Source organism: Lycorma delicatula, chromosome 2, assembly GCF_047948215.1.
Source record: "Lycorma delicatula isolate Av1 chromosome 2, ASM4794821v1, whole genome shotgun sequence".
NCBI lineage: Eukaryota > Metazoa > Arthropoda > Insecta > Hemiptera > Fulgoridae > Lycorma > Lycorma delicatula.
The window spans coordinates 115,488,591-115,510,841 of record NC_134456.1 but is presented as its reverse complement, the minus strand read 5'-3'; the positions used below and the strand labels follow the sequence as shown (position 1 = coordinate 115,510,841).

At 31.0% G+C, this 22,251-nt stretch overlaps 1 long non-coding RNA gene across 1 annotated transcript in view; it reads right to left on the bottom strand.

Annotated features, from left to right (window-relative positions):
* The window catches only part of LOC142319158 (uncharacterized), a 42,126-nt gene extending 22,302 nt beyond the window's left edge, over positions 1–19,824 (bottom strand). Inside the window, exon 1 of the long non-coding RNA XR_012755117.1 lies at positions 19,637–19,824. This is a non-coding gene — a long non-coding RNA (uncharacterized LOC142319158). The remainder of the gene's footprint in view (positions 1–19,636) is intronic.
* Positions 19,825–22,251: the final 2,427 nt, after the last annotated feature.

Here is a 22,251-nt window from a genome sequence, read left to right as displayed (position 1 = left end):
TTTCCAACTCTCTTCCTCAGGGATTTATTCAGTCTAATCCCCAAAGAGTATTATGTGCATTAGTCACCCATTAGTAGTAGGGTAGTGGATGGAGGAAGCTGGGCAATTAATTGCATTATGTCATCCTCTTTCCAGTCAAAGTTTGGTAAGTGAATGTTGCAGAGAGTAATCTAATGGGTGCTTCATTCTGATTGTGACCTCTGACCCTTATACTTGAAGGTTGATCTCACAGATGAATATTACACTTTCTTAATTTAAAATATCATCTTGGGGAAAATGGGTTTCTTACAGATATATACAAATAGGGTCCAAATCATTTAACAATCATAGAAACTCAAGGATACTGTCAAATATCCTTGATGCTTCACTGCAAATCAATTTATTTATGTAAGAGGATTAATTTCCGAGTTTGCCTTTTGGCCAACCCTTTATCTTCTCCATCCTAAAAATTGCTTCATTGTCTAAAATTATGTGAAAAAGGAGAAACAGTCACCCCTTATGTTGTTTTAAATGGTCTCTCTGGTTTGGTAAGTAAGATCACCTGAGAAGAAAATGGCATCAAAGGCTCTTTAGAGTTGGTTCTGAAAAAATTACTTTCATAACTGGTTCATCTGGTAGATTATGTACCTGAACCTTAGCCTCAATTTTATATAGTTTTTTAGTCTGTCAGATGCACTTTTATTTTCATTCAAAAGAATTTTAAATTTACTCAAACAACCATTGAATTTATTTGTAAACTTTTTCATGTAAGTAAATACTTAGCAAAACTTCCCATTTGAGAGTCAAGTGAATTTCCACTAAAACCTCAAACACAAGAAAACGATGAATGGAATTATTTACAGTAATGGTTATTAAGCTTCTTATGATAAGTCACAACATTTCGTTCACCAAAAAAACATAACTAACATGATAACCAGTAAAACAGTTTCGTTATGTAATTTTCTTTTCTTTATATAATGGTTACTTTTGTTAATGTTTTTTTGGTAGTTATGATTTTTTAAAAGAACAATAAGAAAAGGCTTATCTTCGCTAAATTACCACCTTCCCTCATAATCACCAGGTATTAAGGTCTGAGTGAACTCTTCTAGTTAACAGCTCTCTGCAAACTCCTTACCTCATTATGAACACATACTAATTTAAATTATTCAAAAAAGAATAAAATTATTCAAAATTAATTATATCAAATCAAATTATTCAAAAAAGAATAATTATTATAAATTTGGGCTTTTGTCTTTGAAACTTTTAACCTGATTTTATGTGATTTTTTTTTAATTCGTGTTGCATTATATGGATTTTTACAGACAAATTAATTCATCACAGAAGCTTACGAGTAAGGTTTTACGTAAGAATGTGAAAATGGAAATTTGTAGCGTATAAAAATGCCGTCCCTGACTGGGATTCGAACCCGAGACCTCCTGATTAAAGGCCGTAGCAGAGATAAGCTTATATGATTTAAATAATATTAAGAGAAATGGAAAAATTACGAAATATTTAACAGATTTTTATAATATCTAAATTCATGAAAAATTAATGCAAATTTCTTCTTTTTTTGTTGTTTAGAAAACTACGTATTCTTATGCCGTTTAATACGGATAGTTAAGTCTAATGATGTTATAAAACTTTTCTCGTTAAATTCTGCAAAAAAACTCTGCTTATATTCTTACATTCTTTAAGGGAAGTATAACAGACTTGTTACCAATGTGGAAATCTTTAACCCCATTTTACCCGTCTAACCATTTAACTATTGTGCTTAGTGCTTTGTGAACGATAAATCTAGTAGAAAATTTTAACACTGTCACGGTTGACTTATCTCTAGCTAACCAGCTGGTTATGGTGCTGTTTTTCCCTCTTCTTTCATTTCGTTTTTTTTTTTTTTTTAGAGGAAGTGCAAAAAAGATTAACTTCGTTCGTGTCTGACAGCTTTTGAGAATAAAAATATTTCCAGAGTTAAAAATAAAAGTTTTAACTAAATAGAACAATTTATTTTTTAATTACTGGAATTTAATATAATTTATTTATTTAAATCTCTCCTCTATGAATCATGAGACCTTGCCATCGGTGAGGGGGCTTGAGTGCTCAGGGATACAGAGCAGCTGGACCGAAGGTGCAACCATATCGGAGAGGTATCTGTTGAGAGCCAGACTAAGGAATGATTCCTGAAAGAGGGCAGCAGCTCTTTCAGTAGTTGTTAGGGGCGTGAGTCAGAATGACTTAAACGGCCATATCAACATCACTCAATCCTCTGAGTACTGCGCAGCTGAAAGCAATGGAAAACTACAGCTGCTTTTTTCCAAGAAAATGTGGCTCTCTGCATTTTCATATAGCAATGATGGAGGCGCCTTCTCTGGTAAAATATTCCAGAGGTAAACTAGTCCCCCGTTCGGATCTCCGGGTGGGGACTACTAAGGAAGGGGTCACCAGAAAATTAAAAAATAACATTCTACGAGTCGGAGCGTGGAATGTTAGAAGTTTAAAAAAGGTTGGTAGGCTAGAAAATTTAAAAAGGGAAATGGATAGGATAAATGTGGATGTAGTAGGAATTAGTGAGGTTCGGTGGGAAGAGGAAGGCGACTTTTGGTCAGGTGATTTTAGAATAATTAACTCAGTTTCAAATAATGGGCAGGCAGTAGTAGGTTTCATAATGAACAAGAAGATAGGGAAGAGAGTAGAGTATTTCAAAACGCATAGCGATAGAATCATTGTAATAAGGATAAAATCAAAACCTAAATCGACAACGATTGTTAACGTCTATATGCCTACAAGCGCCCATGATGATGATGAGGTAGAGTGTGTATACGAAGAGATTGATGAAGCAATTAAACACGTAAAAGGAGATGAAAATTTAATAATAGTTGGAGATTGGAATGCAAGCATTGGAAAAGGCAAGGAAGGAAATATTATAGTGGGTGAATACGGGCTGGGCAAAAGGAATGAAAGAAGGGACTGACTTATAGAGTTTTGCACGAAGTATAATTTAATAATTGCCAACACCCAATTTAAAAATCATAATAGAAGAATATACACTTGGAAAAAGCCAGGCGAAACTGCAAGGTATCAGGTAGATTATATCATGGTTAAGCAAAGATTTAGAAATCAACTCGTTGACTGCAAAACTTACCCTGGAGCAGACATTGATAGCGACCATAATTTGGTTATAATGAAATGTAGATTGGGGTTTAAAAACCTGAAGAAAAGGTGTCAGATGAATCGGTGGAATTTAGAGAAGCTTGAGGAAGAGGAGGTAAAGAAGATTTTTGAGGAGGACATCGCAAGAGGTCTGAGTAAAAGAGATAAGGTAGAAAATGTAGAAGAAGAATGGGAGAATGTTAAAAAGGATATTCTTAAATCAGCAGAAGCGAACATAGGCGGAATAAAGAGAACTGGTAGAAAACTTTGGGTTTCAGACGATATATTGCAGCTGATGGATGAATGTAGAAAATATAAGAATGCTAGTGATGAAGAAAGTAAAAGGAACTATCGGCAATTATGAAATGCTATAAACAGGAAGTGCAAACTGGCGAAAGAAGAGTGGATTAAAGAAAAGTGTTCAGAAGTGGAAAGAGAAATGAACATTGGTAAAATAGACGGAGCATACAGGAAAGTTAAGGAAAATTTTGGGGTACATAAATTAAAATCTAATAATGTGTTAAACAAAGATGGTACACCAATATATAATACGAAAGGTAAAGTCAATAGATGAGTGGAATATATTGAAGAGTTATACGGAGGAAATGAATTAGAAAATGGTGTTATAGAGGAAAAAGAGGAAGTTGAGGAGGATGAAATGGGAGAAACAATACTGAGATCTGAATTTAAGAGAGCATTAAAAGATTTAAATGGCAGAAAGGCTCCTGGAATAGACGGAATACCTGTAGAATTACTGCGCACTGCAGGTGAGGAAGCGATTGATAGATTATACAAACTGGTGTGTAATATTTATGAAAAGGGGGAATTTCCGTCGGACTTCAAAAAAAGTGTTATAGTCATGATACCAAAGAAAGCAGGGGCAGATAAATGTGAAGAATACAGAACAATTAGTTTAACTAGTCATGCATCAAAAATCTTAACTAGAATTCTATACAGAAGAATTGAGAGGAGAGTGGAAGAAGTGTTAGGAGAAGACCAATTTGGTTTCAGGAAAAGTATAGGGACAAGGAAAGCAATTTTAGGCCTCAGATTAATAGTAGAAGGAATATTAAAGAAAAACAAACCAACAAACTTGGCGTTTATAGACCTAGAAAAGGCATTCGATAACGTAGACTGGAATAAAATGTTCAGCATTTTAAAAAATTAGGGTTCAAATACAGAGATAGAAGAACAATTGCTAACATGTACAGGAACCAAACAGCAACAGTAGTAATTGAAGAACATAAGAAAGAAGCCGTAATAAGAAAGGGAGTCCGACAAGGATGTTCCCTATCTCTGTTACTTTTTAATCTTTACATGGATCTAGCAGTTAATGATGTTAAAGAACAATTTAGATTCGGAGTAACAGTACAAGGTGAAAAGATAGATGCTATGATTTGCTGATGATATAGTAATTCTAGCCAAGAATAAAAAGGATTTAGAAGAAACAATGAACGGCATAGATGAAGTCCTACGCAAGATCTATCGCATGAAAATAAACAAGAATAAAACAAAAGTAATGAAATGTAGTAGAAATAACAAAGATGGACCACTGAATGTGAAAACAGGAGGAGAAAAGATTATGGAGGTAGAAGAATTTTTGTTATTTGGGAAGTAGAATTACTAAACATGGACGAAGCAGGAGCGATATAAAATGCCGAATAGCACAAGCCAAACGAGCCTTCAGTAAGAAATATAATTTGTTTACATCGAAAATTAATTTAAATGTCAGGAAAAGATTTTTGAAAGTATATGTTTGGAGTGTCGCTTTATATGGAAGTGAAACTTGGACAATCGGAGTATCTGAGAAGAAAAGATTAGAAGCTTTGGAAATGCGGTGCTATAGGAGAATGTTACAAATCAGATGGGTGGATAAAGTGACAAATGAAGAGGTATTGCGGCAAATAGATGAAGAAAGAAGCATTTGGAAAAATATAGTTAAAAGAAGAGACAGACTTATAGGCCACATACTAAGGCATCCTGGAATAGTCGCTTTAATATTGGAAGGACAGGTAGAAGGGAAAAATTGTGTAGGCAGGCCACGTTTGGAATATGTAAAACAAATTGTTAGGGATGTAGGATGTAGAGGGTATACTGAAATGAAACGACTAGCACTAGATAGGGAATCTTGGAGAGCTGCATCAAACCAGTCAAATGATTGAAGATAAAAAAAAAATCTAATTTAAACCTCTTTTTTCTTTTTACCTCTGACAATACGGCTGGTTCATAACTATAGGGTTTATGTGAACCCTAAGTTACAATAGATTGTTCAGCAATTAAAAATTAATAAACAAGAAACTGAATGTCATGACACAAACTCCAAACAGTCCTTTAAAGAATTAAAAAGTAAAATAGAATAAAAAAACAAAAATCTATCAACAAAAATTTAAAGTACAAGAACAACTTTCCCAAAAATATTAATAAAAAAGAAATCTATGAATTTAAAAAACAATTCACCAAACTAGAAGAAGAAGATAAAGAGAAAGAAATAAAAATGCAAGAAACGTCAAATAGAATCAAAATATTCTAATGTAACCAACGAAAAACTAATCTTGAAATCATAGGCATAAAGAAGCAAAACAAAAACCTACAACAAATTATTTATAAAATAGAAAAGAAACATGTTGAACAAGTTGGGGGAAAAGACATAGAGGAAATCTACAGATATATGCCCAATAAAATAAATTAAAGATAAAGAGAAGGAAATATCATAGTAAAATTCATATATAACTCAAACAAGGATTAAAATGTATAACTAAAGAAAAACAATTATAACAAATATAGATGTAGAGAACAAACTGGATTAACAGAATTTCATATGCATGAAAGCTTCACAAATCAATAAAAAAAATTCTTTTGGGAAGTAATCCATTTAGTTCTTCAAGGAAAAGTCCTTTTTGAATGGTCAGGACTATGAGAAACAATAGATCATATCTCAGTCAAAAAAGAGGTAATGGAAATGAATCAACAAAAACAATATGTATATATAAACCACAGATTTACTTACATCAAAATCTTTACAAATCAACAAAAAAGATTCTTCTGTAAATCAAAACTATACATCTGATAAGAACATATAGTAAAACCAACTCCAGATCCAACTAAATCCAAATATAATTTTTATATAAAGCAAATAAAAGCTTAGGGACCTTTTTCAGTAAGTGGGTACAACCTTTTTCTTTTTCTTTTTAAAAATAATAAAAACATTTTTACATTTATATAATAATAACCAAATAACATTTTTTTTAACAATTATTATTATATTTATTACTGAAATATGTGCCTTTAAATTATTACAAAACTAGGTGGACCTGGAACAATTGTAGTATTGATGAGTCTCTGTTTTCCAAAAGAAAATATAATAGAGATTGAATGTTACCACAATAGCGAGTTTTTGGAGAAATTTATCATGAAACAAAAAAATGTTTCATGTGTGCTGTTCCTGATAGAACAAAGGAGACATTAATGTCTACAGTTGTAGCATGTATTGAACCAGGTACTAAAATCATATCAGATTTATGAAAAGTTTTGTATAGAGATTGTATAGATGTAAAAGATTGTATAGAAGATTTAGAAGGTATGAATTATATACTTACACAAATGACAATAGAAATAGACAAGTCCTCATTTTCAAAAAGAAAGTACAATACGGGCAGAATTCTTTCAAATCAGTGGGCATTTGTAGAGAAATTATAAATATAATCTAACCAAACTTATCCTACACTCGTTTTGCTCGCTAACCTTGACTAATTACAAACAGATACAGAAAACCATAGTGAAAACTTTGTTGATCCAAAAACAGATGCATATAATCAAAGTAATGAAAGTTTGTGGTGGTGAGCTAAAAATCACAATAAGAAGGAATGTGACCCTAAAGAGCTATTGGGTTATTTTAATAAAAATTATGTTTTGGAGATTAATTTGGTTATTAAAAAACAAAAAAAATATGGGTACTTTGTTACTTTTTGAAAAAATTGGTACCCACTCACCGGAAAAGGACCAAGCTTAGCCACAATTTTATATATACTGGTTTTGATGTTTCTTCATTGGACAAAAAGTATATATAACACTATAAAAATTTATTTACATACTCAAACAAAAATGAATCTGAAAATGCAAAATCATGAAATATTAATGAATAATAATGAAAAAATATATAATACAAATTGGAAAATACAACAGTACAAATAATAAATACAAGCCTAATCTAAATATAATCCTCATTAAACAGAAACAGCTTAATGTAAACTGGTGTACACTAAATATGCAATTAAAAAGAATGAGAATTGAAAAAGACATAATTTGTCTATCAGAAGTCAATTTATGTAAAAGTAATATTTATAATGTAAATGGATATAATAAAATATCAAAACAGAGAACATGAAGAAAATGGAATTATAATATTTATAAAAGAGAATGTAAGGTATACAATCCAAAAGCCAAAACTATAAAAAGTAAAATCTATAGAAATTGAAATTATCAAGAGTTGAAAAAAAAATCACTTAATAGTAATACATAGACCACTATCAGGAAGCATAATTGAATTTATTGAAGAACTAGAAGAATATCTGAAAATTGAAATAAATCAAGGGAAAATTAGCAGTGATTTTAATATAAATACAATAGATGAATCATTAATTCTAGCAAAAAAATATCTGAACACACTATCTGCATTATGGATTACTACTAAGCATGATAACCAAACCAAAATCAGAAGAATTTGTCTAGAAAACCTTAACTCAATATGAATAGATCACATCAATTACAATTTACTACCAGAAAAAATAATACTTTATCCTCTTTCAAAAAAAAAAAATTTTTAGTTGAAAAAAGACCCAAAAAACAATTGTTTATTCTGAATCCAAAAAAAATTGATGTACAAAGAAACTGAATACTATTTGTTACTCTCAACATTACATAGTAAAGTGTATAGTGAGTACAGAAGGGTCTCTTTACACCTGCTATCACATCAGCCCTGGCTACCACATTACCAGTTATAATGGTGGTGTAAGTTCAATTCCAAAATCATTTTCTATTATACATAATCTGCAATAAGCCATGACCATAGTGCCCAATCAATGTAGGATCATTATAAAGATGGCTACATTTCCAGGTCTACTCATTTTATTACATTTGTTTTTGTTTTCACTATATACAATATACTATATACTATATACAATAAATTAAAGAGTAAACAAAATAATCGTTTAAACAACCGAGTAAAAATATTAAACACCTCTTATGATTCCTGAATCATTCCACTTTTGAAGTGAATGGCCAATATGAATAAAGGGGATTAAAGTTAAGCAAACTGTTTTAAATACTAAATAATAAAATAGCAAAATAATAGATGTTGCTCTTAATGATTGAGTAGCTTACATTTTCGTGTTTCTTCTAAACCATTTGTTTTTTACATTTGGATTCAATTACAAAAAAATGTTACTTTAAATAGATGTTCTTAACAATTGAATAGCATGCTTTTTTCAAATTTTTTCTTAACTAATTGTTTGTTATAAGTTTTTTATCTTTTTTTACCTCATAAGTTTGTTATAAGGTTTATCATGTTTGCATGAATCACCGATAAATATGTTTTTAAAATACATAGGGCTCAAAAATCTACCACACTCTTGAGTCAGACTGACATACCTTCAAACATAATTTTTTCTTAGCTTTAGACATTATTTTTATTATTATTATTATACTACAATTAACACTGCATATTTTTTAAATCTTTTTATTTGTTAAAACTAATTTAAATTGTTTAGTTTTAGGTGCTGCTTGGTAATTTTGATAATTATCAATATGTTATATATAGTGCCATATTATTTCTCCAAGTTCCACATTGAACTTGTTAGAGCCTGCCTGCCAAAATGCCTTATAGCTACTCTTCAAAGTCATAAGAACAAAAGAATTGCAGTCTTTTAAATGTACCAACAATATGTAAAATATTGCAAATCAAAGTTCCAAAAGAAACAAATATGACTCAAATCGAATTGGCAATTGAATGTTTATTTCCAGATGAAAGAGATCTTAATGTCAATAATCATAAAACTGAGGAGATGCACATGCTGTTCTTCAATTGTACCCTTAAAAAGAATACACCATACAGATTTCAAAGACTAGCATTACATGACCATGTTGATAGGTTGTACTTGTAATTTCCGTTCAAAGAAATTACTTAAAAATTTTACATTCTAACATCATTGGGTATGTTGTGCTATTTTGATGGAAAATGCAATGTTTTCACTGATGATTCTTTAAATAGAAAATGATTGGATCATGATCAAGAAACTGTTATTGGCCACAACTTTACACAACTTATTTTCCACAACTTTACTCTATGATCAGTTCAGTTCCCAACATTTCAACAATAAACTTGTACATTGACTGTGGCATATCACTAGTATTTGGAATAAAACATGAAAAAGTCACATTCACTGTTAGCAAAATGCAAAAGGGTTTGCTGGAAATGGTAAAAAAAAAACACATTGTTAATTTTCCTAAAGACTTGAATGTGAATTTTATCAGATTAGATGTTGCTATTTACAAAAGAAATGAAGTGTTACTTTTACCTTACATCGTAATGTATTAAGGTAATCCGAATCCAATGAATATGCTCAACCAAAAGGCATCGCCCCTAAAAAAATTTTTTAAATGTGAAAAAACAAAATTATACAATATTCAAAATGAAAAAAACCCAAATTTATTATTTCGGTGAACATTAATTCATTGGTGTCAAACATCATTATTCTGAAAATTCCATAATCAAACATGATGTTGATAGGTGCAGTGAAAAGCCAGTAAGTGTGAATGAAAAAGCACATTATTGTAGGTAAAGCTACTCAATCAAATTCAACAATTTCAAACCAGTTCAACAAAAAGCAAAAATTGAAAACATACATGACAAGAGATGTAAAAATGAATTTGATACATTTGAATGATAATCACATGAAAATCAGACAAAATAATCAATGGATAAACAATAATCAAAAGGTTGCCTTTAGATCAATAATTCAAAACACTACAACTTATTTACCTTATGAAACTATTTACTTTTAACAACCCAAAAAGAGAAACCCACTTCACTATTAAGTAGCCACTTCTCATTAACTACCCAAATAATATATATAATACTCATAAAATAAAATACATTCAATATTCATGATGAAAGTAATTAATCAATTGAAGAGAATAAATAAACAAAATTTACTTATTTACCAAGAAAAATTATATTTTGCCATATTTTCAACACTATCATATCAAACTGTGTGAAATATATAACTGTAATTTAGCCTGGGTCATTGTGATCACTATCTTTGGATCACTTCAGAAAATGTTTTATATTGTTTATCTGATGCATTTTAGGTGTTAGACTGGCAGAGATTGTTAACCCTAACTGCATGTGGGAGATTGATAATTCAAGGCTGAATACTATACCCAGCCACCATTTTGTAATGAATAGTACACACCCGGCGGTCCAGGGTTCGAATCCCAGTCAGGCATGGCATTTTCACACATGCTACAAATCATTCATCACATCCTCTGAAATAATACCTAACAGTGGTCCGAAAAGTTAAACAAAAAAACAATAATCTTATGGGAGTTTATCAAGCTCACCGATGTTTTTATAGATGCGATATTATAAGATATAGACCACAATTTGTTTAAAGCAATGTAAACAAGAATAATGCTTACTCGTATGTACAAACTTAAACAAAAAAATTCAAATTGTGATAAAAACGAAATGTTTAATAATAAATAAAAGTAATAAAATCATTTGTTTAAAGTAATAAATAGTATTTAATAAATGAAAAATAAAATAGTTCAATAGGCATTGCAAAATATTTATAAAATATTTTTTGATCATACGGTGACAGAGGAATATTTTGCAGAGGTATTTCAGAGGTAATAATTTTTTGTGTTAGCTGGATGTACAAGGTGAAAAGATGAGTCAGCGGGTAAGTAATGGGAGGACGGCATGAGACAGAGAAGGTTGATAAACAGAACGGGTTCATTGCAGCCTTTACCGTTTCTATAGTAAACCATGGGAAGTATGCTCACTTGCATACTTAAATTGTGTACATACTTCTGCACTAAACACTATTTTGTTTTTTTTCAATTATTATTTTATTAGGGCATGTTTTATAACATATTTTTAGAAATACCGGTATTTTTACTTTATCGACTGCAGCTCTATTGCTTCTACGTAAATGCTACAACTATAAAGAGTTTGTATAACATATTCATCGGCCCAAAATTTCTATATCGGGTTTTTTTGCAAATGTCGACGTTTCATAACCTCCCCGAGTCCAAAAAACGGTTTTTGAAAAATCCGTAGAAATTTAGGAAAGATGTATGTACATTTGTTGGCCTGTATTTTGATTAATATCTAAGTGTAATTAGTGGCTGAACGAACATTTTCTTCGAAAATGGCCCAAAAATTTTCTACATAAGGGACTAGATGCCATTAAGTTTTGGAGAAAATTAAAAAAGGGAGGGTAGTTGTTGCCATTTTTAATTTTTGTTTTATGTGTAGTGGTCGAAACTTTTCTCGCGGTTCTCTTCATTAAAAATTCCAAATTTTTAAGTCAATCAATATATGGGGGGGGGGGATATTCAATATTGTATCTAAAACGAGTTGACCAAAAAGGTTGAAATATGGCACTAATATTTTTCTACATACATGTATATTTTTCTCCCACGAAAAAAATGAGAATTCACAGGTTCGTGAATTAATTTCATTGTTGCTTCCATTTTCATTGGGGAATGTCCTTCTTTTATTAAATGCGCTACATAATTAAAATCTTGTTTTTGATTTTTAGAAATAAAATGGAAGAAAAAGATATATAGAAAGTAATGGTGTATATCCAATATAAAATGTTAAATGCAGTGCAACATACATTGACAAACGGAAAGGAAATTAAAATTAAGATGTAACTAACACATGAGATTTTTTAAAAATACTTTCACAAATGTGTTAAAGGAAGAAGAATGAACATTTTACAATATCTAAAAATCTTTAAATTAAAAAGTAACAATAAAACGATCATAAATGAACAGATCAACAGACAAGCGGGTGTCCTTTTCAACCTCAATTTATTAAAAGCAGAAAATAGATAAATAAAATTAAAAGATAAGTATAAAAATTAATTTCGAAGTCGAGAGTTCTTAGTTTCATGTCCCAGTAAAGACAGTAACTTTTATATGGATTTCAATACTAGATCACAGATACCAGTGTCTTTGATGGCTGGGTTTCAATTAACCACACATCTCAGTAATGGTCGACCTGAGACTGTACAACATTACACTTCATTTACATTCATTCATATAATCCTCTGAAGTAATACCTTATGGTCGTTCCGGAGGCTAAACAGGAAATAAAGATAAGGCATGATGTCAAATATAAGGAAGGGCGTTGAATAAACGCTATATAAAGATTAACAGAAGATTAAAATTACTAATACAATATCATTTTTGACAATGAAGTATTTCGAACACGCGTCAACAAATTATAAAAGAATAAAGCTAAGAAAGGTAAAGAGTGCTCAAAACAAAACCTATAGTGATATTAGCAGAAAAGATAATAGGAATTATTATTTTAATAACTGCAATATCAATCATTCTGAGAATTTCGTTGACAGTATTAAGGATCCAAATACCAAAAAGGATTTCATTGCTTTCGACGACTGAAAAACAATCGAGAGTGCGAAACAAACAGGGCAATGATAGATCCTATTTAAATGAACTTACATGCAGTACAAAAGTGTGAATCTGTGTGAACAAATACAACGCGATAAGTGGCATAAATCCCTCCTAACGAACAGGTGAGTGGCATATTTGATTACGGAATTAGTAATACTTTTATAAATAGCAAGGTCATTTAAAAAAAAATACATGTTAGTTACAGTAAATTATCTAAAAAGGATTTTTTTTTCAATTCAAGAAACAATTAACTAGGGAATAGAAGACGTACATCAAATAAAATATTTTTGAGGAAAAGTCAACAACGGAAAGTTTATGTAAGTTGCTGTTCCTTGAGAATACTTAGAATTTCGATTATTAGAGACGTTGGAAAATCTTACAACGGATGCGTACAGACGTATGTTCTTGAAATCAGATTTTTGTGTAACCTTACTCTCTCGTCACATTTATATTGAAGAATATAAAGGAATTGTTTTTGAAAATTTAAATATTCTCCGATCATTAATTTTGAAAGGGTGTATGTAGTTAGTGATACTGAAATTTATAAGAAATAGATTTAGTCTAAATATAATTTGCTACTCATAGAAATACTTACTTAACTCCTAACAGAAACACAGTATGAGGAAAGAGGGGAAACCAGGTGAATTTAGTTCAATTATTATTAATTCTTATTTCAGAAGCCTATTAACACAATAATTTTTATCTTTTAATATTAATATTATTTAATAATAAATCCGATTGCTTGATATGTTCATGCATCCTCACGCGTTCAAGTAAAGCGCCAAGAGTAGTGTGGCGCGTGACTACAATCGGCCTGTTTCGTTGAAGTTCGGCATCCTCACTTGCCTGTCGCGAGACAAAAGTCGTAGGGAAGTCACCCGCCTAGTGACTTTCCGGTCGCCATCCCCACCCATCGTTCATTAGCAGTTATGGTATGGAACGGAGGGGGGGAGCTATTGTGTCCTTGACACAATAGCCGGTTGACCAGCACGATGATCAGCTGTTTCGAAGAGTCCACGAGGTTAGCGAACGACCCAATAAAGTCACATATACACAAACGTAAATCCCTCGCGTGTGAAAACGTTTCTCTTCATTAAAAACGCACTTTGCAAAAGTATCTTTTATTTTTAAAATGTTATTCGCTTACTGATGTAGTATTTGTGTTTTTTCCTTATATACTAAAATAGAATTTATAATGTATTTTTATTTTTTTATTTATGAGGTCGTAATACAAATAGGCTAAGCTGATGCATACAAATTGAGTATCAAGCATGACTAAGGTGCACTTATTTCATTAATGATAACAAATTAAAAAGCTCAATTTACTAATAAAGTAATAAAATATATTTATTTATTTATTAGCTTACATTATAATTTTGGGCAGCCAAATATATTTAGTGCCGACGTCCGTTTATCAGGACTCTAGTAAAAATTATACGAAACCGTAAACGAATGTTTTTTCTACACCGTTTGTTATTTTTTCTCAGAAAAAAACCCGTTCTTTCTGTTAATAATAAAATGCTGTGTATTTGGGCTATACTCCAATCGAAATATAGATCGGTCGGTTAGTTGTTTTCCGTTTACGATTGGTTATGTTGTAAAAGCGTCTTTGTTAGTCGGGTTATGTTGTGCTTTGTTCCAGTTTTGCGATATTTTAAGAACAACGAGAAACGTTGTACAAGTGGACGAGGTAAAGATAGATAAATTAATATTTAGGTGTACCATCTTATCGATAAAGTTAGTTACGTCAATAACTGATATTTTCTTAATTATACCATTTTTACGAAGTAAAAAAAAAAAAACAATAAAAGTTAATTTTATATACATATATATGCGCGTAGTGCGTGTGGTTTTAAACTTTTTTATACGAATATTTGTAAGAGAAGAAACAAACATAACCATTTACCTAAAAAAAATTATTCCATGTACTAATAAAACACGCGTTAAATTAATAATTTAACTTTTAAAGTTCCAAAATGGTAGAATGCATAAAAAAACTCCTAAATTTCCTTGTTAACAAAGTTTTCCAAAATAACGAAAATACTTTCTTACATAGACAAATCGTAGTTCTTTACTTTATTATTTACAGCAAAAAATACGTTAAAGGGAGTATAAAATAAAATAAAAAACAGACATACTTAAAAAGTTTAATCTGTACAAGATAAAAACATTTACATTAAACTAAAGGAAATTACTTTTTTTTTTCGTTTTGTTTAACCTCCGGGACCACCCTTAGGTACCGCTTCAAAGGATGAGATGAATGATTTATAAAATGCCATGTCTGACCGGGATTCGAACTCGGGACCTCCGGATGAAAGGCCGAGACGCTACCGCTCGCGCCAAGGAGGCCGGCTAAGAAAAGGAAATGACTTGAAGTACGTATTATTCTTTTTAAAATAAAATTTGACGCGGACGCCACATAACTTCCTTGTACGCCTCCTAAATTACATATACGCATTTTAATACGATCGGAGATTAATAATATAAATAAATAAAAATGTAAATGTTAGTTTGTTCAAAATCTTAAAACTCCGAAAGTTCTTCACCGATCGCTTTGAAATTTTGACACGACGTTGCATTCGAATACGCGCGTGTTTTTATATACCTAAAATTTTACACTTGTTTTAGGTAAAAACATGTTTAAAAAAAAAAAAACAGCGCCATCTGTTGGACGTAAAAGCAACACACACTATACTAAATATTTTACGATTCCATTTTAATGTTTCCGATACGCGCGGAGAAAAAGGAAGAAAGGGAAAAATCTAAAAAGGGAAATGGGGAAATTGGGAAAAAGAAAACGCAGAAAAGGAAATGGGAAAGGAGAAAAAAGGAAAGCTGAAGGGGAAATATGGGAAAGAGAGAGAGGAAAGTAATTGAAAGGGGGAATGGAAAGGGGAAATGAAAATGGAGACGCGGGGGAAAGGGAAAAGGGAGAAAGGGTAACAGGGAAAAATTAACTTTTGCGAAGTCCGTAATGTTCATTTAGTTTTAATGTTTTATCAAACTTTCAATTGTGTTCACTTAATTATATATATATATATATATATATATATATATATATATATATATATATATATATATATATACTCAAATCTAGCAATAGCGAAGCATTGCCGGATCTGCTAGTTATTAATAAATCAATATATTTAAATTTAAAAAAATAGTTAGAAAAGTTAACATTTTTTTTTCAATCGGAGGTTAATAATTATTAATATATCAATATATTTAAGTTAAAAAAAAGGTAATGAAGTCGGATTCGAACCGATGTGTCTTCTCCTTGAACGACCCAAAAATTTCATTAATTAAAATTTTATTTGGATATAATTCTGGAACCGGTGAAAATAAGTACCGTTTAAGATATATCGTTGAAAAGCTCTTAATTATGGCTGTCAACTGCAGTTAAGAAAAAGCCCAAAATCTAATTTTTTGAGGATTTTGGGCTTTTTTGGACACTTTTGGTTCACTCTATTGCGAAGGTGCAAAATTAGATGTTACAATAGTCCTAAACCGATGTTTCAAGATCCTGCGGCTAATAGTTTTTGAGTTATGCGAGATAGATATTTTACGTCGGTCACGCCGAACTAGTCAAAATGGATTCGAGGATGGCCAAAATGAATATTTCTGTTAAAATTTGAAAACCGAAAATTTTCGCGATCACAATACTTCGTACAAGGAAGCAAAAATCGCAATTTCACGGTCGGCCGTGGGAAAAGGAAATGAAATATTTACAATTGATATCGCATATCGTTTAACATTTCCATGTGTATTTATTTTTATCAACACATTACGTCATTACTTTTAACAGTATATGTTTATAAATCGGTTGACAGATTTCGACATTTAATTGCGATTAATGACCGATTATAATGTTCTGATTCATACAGAAATCTTTCCCTTTACATTTAAACCTCTACGTACCGGATGATCATCTGAAAAGTTACTACATTTAAGGTCTATTTACGCACATCAGTATCAATGTTATCCTGATCGATCAGCGACGCCAATTAGGACTGCAGTACTTACTGTGTGATATGTACTACGGATAGATGTCGGATGTTTCGCGTCTTCCCAAATCAGCTGATTTGGAAGTCGAGAGTTTCAGCGTTCAAATCCTAGTAAAGCCGGTTATTTTTACACATATTTGAATACTAGATCGTGGATACCGGTGTTCTTTGGCGGTCGGGTTTCAATTAACCGCAGATCTCAGGAACTGTCGAACTGAGAATGTACAAGACTACACTTCATTTATACACTCACACATATCATCCTCAGTCATCCTCTGAAGATTTATCTAAACGGTAATCTTACCGGAGGCTAAACAGGAAAAATAAAGAAAGAAAGATGTCGGATGTGCGTGAATTTGCATCACTGATCGACCACGGAGAACACCGATGTGTGTAAATAGACCTTTGTTATTCAACAGCTTTCAGTCTCTTCGTATTTCTATTTGCCGGCAAGTATACCGTTGTCGGGGGAACCTTTCTACAGTTATCTTCAAAGGGAATGAAACCTATACCCTCTCTGCTACACCTACCCCAAACTCAAGAATCTTATTTGGCAACGGTAACATTTAATTCCATTAATTAACAACCCGAAAAAATAATGTAATGTAATGAAGGAGCTGGCGGATTTTAATTCTCTTTTCACCAAAATTCATTATTTTTCGGGTTGTCGATTATTGTAAATTAATAGAATTAAATTTTGCTATTGCCATATAAGATTTTTGAGTCGGGGTAAGTGAAGCGGAGAGAATATGTTCCACCACTTTGAAAATAATTTTAGAAAGGTTCCCCCTGAGAATGGTATACATGCCTGCAAACAGAAATACAATTGGACTGATATCTGTTGAATAATAAATGCGGTAACTTTTCAAATGATCGCCCGGTATTATAAACTATTATTTAATTATTTGTTGAAACGTGCTTTACGTTACTGCGTGAACGGAACGCAGCAGTGAAATTGTTTAACCTTGAAAGGGCACTGATTGTTTTGGTGGAGGGGAGAGTTGTTGACAGTGCTTCGGCAAGCAGAAAGTCGTTAACATTATTACACGTTATTATTAAACGAATACTTACAACCGGTATATCTTTTTATTAATTTATTCGTACAGACGACAAAGATCACATTTTTTTCCATTATGTTTTTTTATTTTTTAATGTAATGAATTTTACACCGTACCGTAAATAGAATCCAGAACGTTTTATCCGACAGTAATGTCCTCTCGCGATTATTTTCATATCGTTTACTATAATAAAATTAATATTACCTTATAATTTATCTGCCTGTTTCATTATATATCTTTATTACAATATATAATGAATGATTTGAAGCGTGTGTGAAGATGCCGTGCCTGACCGGGATACGAAACCGGGACCTCCGGATGCCGGTCAGGCATGGCATCTTCACACATGAAGAATGCCTAACGGTGGATCCGGAGGTTAAAAAAAATACATATATATTACAATAATTGAAGCTAAATATATAATACTGTGCCGATTTAGTAGAAAAACATGTGAATTATTTAGTTAACTAAAAGAGTGGAATAAAGATTCTTCCGCTTCCAGGTTCTTCCGCAGGTTCCAGGAGGGAAGAAATGATCAGTTTAAATTACAACAAGCCACCTGCCACCTGTCAATTACATTCATTTGTAAAACGAATGAGTTTTCAAATACAGCCTACCTATTAAGAATAGTACACGCTGTTAATCAACCGCCGGGAAGGGTACTCTTATATAATTTTGTTTCATTATTATCTGTTAATAAATAACTGTACTTAATAATTTATATTCATACGAACAAAGACCACGCTTTACTCCTAAAAAAATGAATATACGATTACGTTACCGCTCGGATCACCGTGCTACAAAAATTAAATGATACAATTACTATAACACTTAGTTATTTTACTAATCCGATTCTCAATTACCCGGACTTCCGTGTTTAATTTATCCGTAAAATATGCATAGTTTTATTGTGCAGCAAAAAAAACCTAGTTCTGTTAATTTTACAGAGGTGAATAAAGTTATTATTTAGGAATGTTACTACTCTTTTCAGCACAAATAACATACATTCTTTCATTTAAACGAATGAATAGAAAACATAAAAAAAATAAAATTATCTGTAACAATAATTTTATCGTTTATCATACAGTTCAGAAGTAATGATTGCGAAAAGTGAACATTGTTTCTGAACAAATTATTTTGTAATTTAAATACACCACTTTTCTTTCAAAATTATTCATGTAATTTGTGATAAAATTGCTATCATTAAAGATTGTTAATTTTTTATCCATTCGATGGCATAAGCATGTTTGCCTGTTAAACAGAAGGCCCCGTGTTTGATTCCGATATAATCCCTCCTAATAACGAATCAACCTTCAATGTAGTTACTGATCCGACTTAAAAATTAATATATCTAAAATGGGATATGATAAATTTCATGTTGAAAACCTCTTTCTAACACATGAAATACACTTGGCTTACATCAGTAAATTTATACAATAAATTTTACTTCCCTAGTTAATTAATGGGCAAATAACCTATATAACCAAGCATATAACTCATTTCATTTTTTGTTTATTTTTGCGATTCTGGTTCTCAACTATTTAAAACTATTTGGATACATTGTCAACAGATAAACACAGTAAATAATTATTAATTTATTTTGTAAAAATAAATGATTGTAAACTGAGTTCTAACATTTTTAATCTAATAAATAATTTGAATATAACAAATAAAACAAATGGGAATTATTGTTTCAAAGATGTTATAATATTCCGTAATAATATTAATAAAAAAAATAAAACTCACCTTTGCCAATAATAACAGACGTCTCATACAAAAGATATAAACTGGATGACGTTAACAACTGGATTAGGTTATGTTAAAAAAGAGTGAATATTAACTAGAGGCACTAACTGAATGCGTATGCGTAATCAATCTATCTACCGACAATTTCCCGCTAGTCCAGTACTAGAGTTGCTGGCTTGGTAGTTATTTCTCTGTTTACACTCATTATGTTTGCCTGTTTTCTCTCCACTACGGCGCGACCGCCAACAACAGACATCTTCTAACGAGTACTTTTAAACATTAAAGTAATGAAAAAATTATTCCATCTAATTTTTTTTTTTTTTTTTTTTTTTTTTTTTTTTTTATTAACAACTCACCATCCAGCGTAGGTTGTCTAATATTAAATTAGTTTTACTATATTGTTATTATTTATCAGACTTGACGAACTTATAATTACATAAAATATTAAAATATCTTTTATAAATGCACCTATTACTAAAACAGCCAGCGTTATAATGACATTTTTACTTAATTAATTTTATCTAACAAACTGTTAGATATTATACCTGCAAGCGCATCAATAATTCTTGTTTAGTGGCACTATTATTTTTTAAATATCTAATCAGGAATTAAAAAAACAGGGCATCTTTTATGACATAGATTACAAAAATCATGAATGGTACGTAAGGAGGTAATGATTAATATTATTTCTAAAGTTCAAAGTTATCATATCTAACCGACTTCCATATTTTACAGTTCAGCAACATTCAATATTCAAATCAAATGGATGTGTGTGTACGCGCGTGCATACACGTACACGAATCTACTTATAAATGAACTTTAGTATACACGTAAAGCCTAATTTTATTTTATTTAGATCTTTTAAAATATAATTCTTTGTTTTTAAATAATACTTGGCTATCAATGAATAAAACACTTTAATCCAAAGATTCTATTAAGTGACATGAAATTAGATTTTGTTGGGTCTCATTTTCATTTTTATAATCTATTTTGTCACCTCCGTAATATAAAAAACAAATGATGTACTGAAGGTTTTGGGTTCTATTCTCGGCTTGGACACTAGCTTATATGTTTAATGCTTGTTTGAGTATTGGCAATTAAAAAAAGGTTACTCAAACGATTTTGTCCGGATTTTTTCTCAGCTTGGAGACAGTTCACAGTATAATATGCTTATCCGAGTATCGTCTTTAAAAAACACTATTCATGATCTTAAAGCCCCGGGATTGACTCTTGGTCACTACAAATAATTACTTGCGTAATGCTTCTGTCTCAGCTTGCTTATATTCATGTTAATATTAGATACGGAATTGATTTGTTCTTCACAGTTCAATTTTATTTACTTAATTATCAGCTGTAAACAAGTTTGATTAATATGTTGGAAAGAACCGATTGAAACGCTGAAGGTCTCGGGTTCGATCTCAACTTAGACATCAGCTTACAAATATACAGTTTAACCAGATTAAAAAAATACAATACAATACAATACTTGTATTGTATTGTATTCCACTCTTTGAATTAGCGACTTTTTTTTAATATCCTCATTTTTAATTTGCACATAAAGTAATACTTAAGATAACAAATTCAAAAATAAATAAATAAAAACAATCAGACGGTTAAAGCGAAAAGTTGAACGTTTTATCTGATATTGTCGACTTATTTAATTATTTTATAAAATAGCATACTCAATTCTGCTCTATTCTGGGATGTATTAACGTGGTAGCCTGTCTAACCTTGAACGTTTATACCTAGATGGAGTGAGGAAGGGTTACACAACAAAGAGACGCAGGCCAGACAGCGCGGCAATTAACGGTTATCGTCTTCACGCATTACTAAAACAAATATTCATAATCTGTTCGTCTTTATTAATTAATTCGATTGACATCATATTAATATCTAATTTTTTTTTCTCTTTAATTATGAAATGAAGAGGATGTAAAAATATTGAGTCATGTTTTTATTTTCAAACGGTTTATTTTTGTAAACACGAATTCAACACTGTGATTTATTAATCTATCGTAACGTACGTATTTTTAAAATTTGACAATGCAATAGTTAAAATGAAATATTTGAACAGACACAGATTTAATAACTACTATGTCAGATAGTTTATTTATTGTGTGTAAATAACACACAATAGCGGTTTTCGGCTGTAATAACCCACTCAACAGTTTCAAAGAAGGGGTTAATAAAATCTCTCTCTCTCTCTCTCTCTCTCTCTCTCTGTGTGTGTGTATATATATATATATATATATATGTGTGTGTGTATATATATATATATATATATATATATGTGTGTGTGTGTGTGTGTGTGTGTGTGTGTGTGTGTGTGTGTAGCTTGAAGTACATTATATCGAACTATGTTCCCCTTCAGTGATCCTAAGCTTTCTATGAAAGAATTACTGTTAAAAATTTTTTTTTTTTAATTTCGTCCTATTTTAACGAAAATAATAAATATTTCCATCAAAACAAGTACCGTATACTTTGAAAGTAATATCTGCGCAAGCATATGTAGTTCTTCATATTTAGTTTATTTTTTATTGCATTTAAGTACATATGTTAACATTTTTATCTCACGTATTTTTCAAAAACATTTTTTCTTTAAATCTTTTTACTCG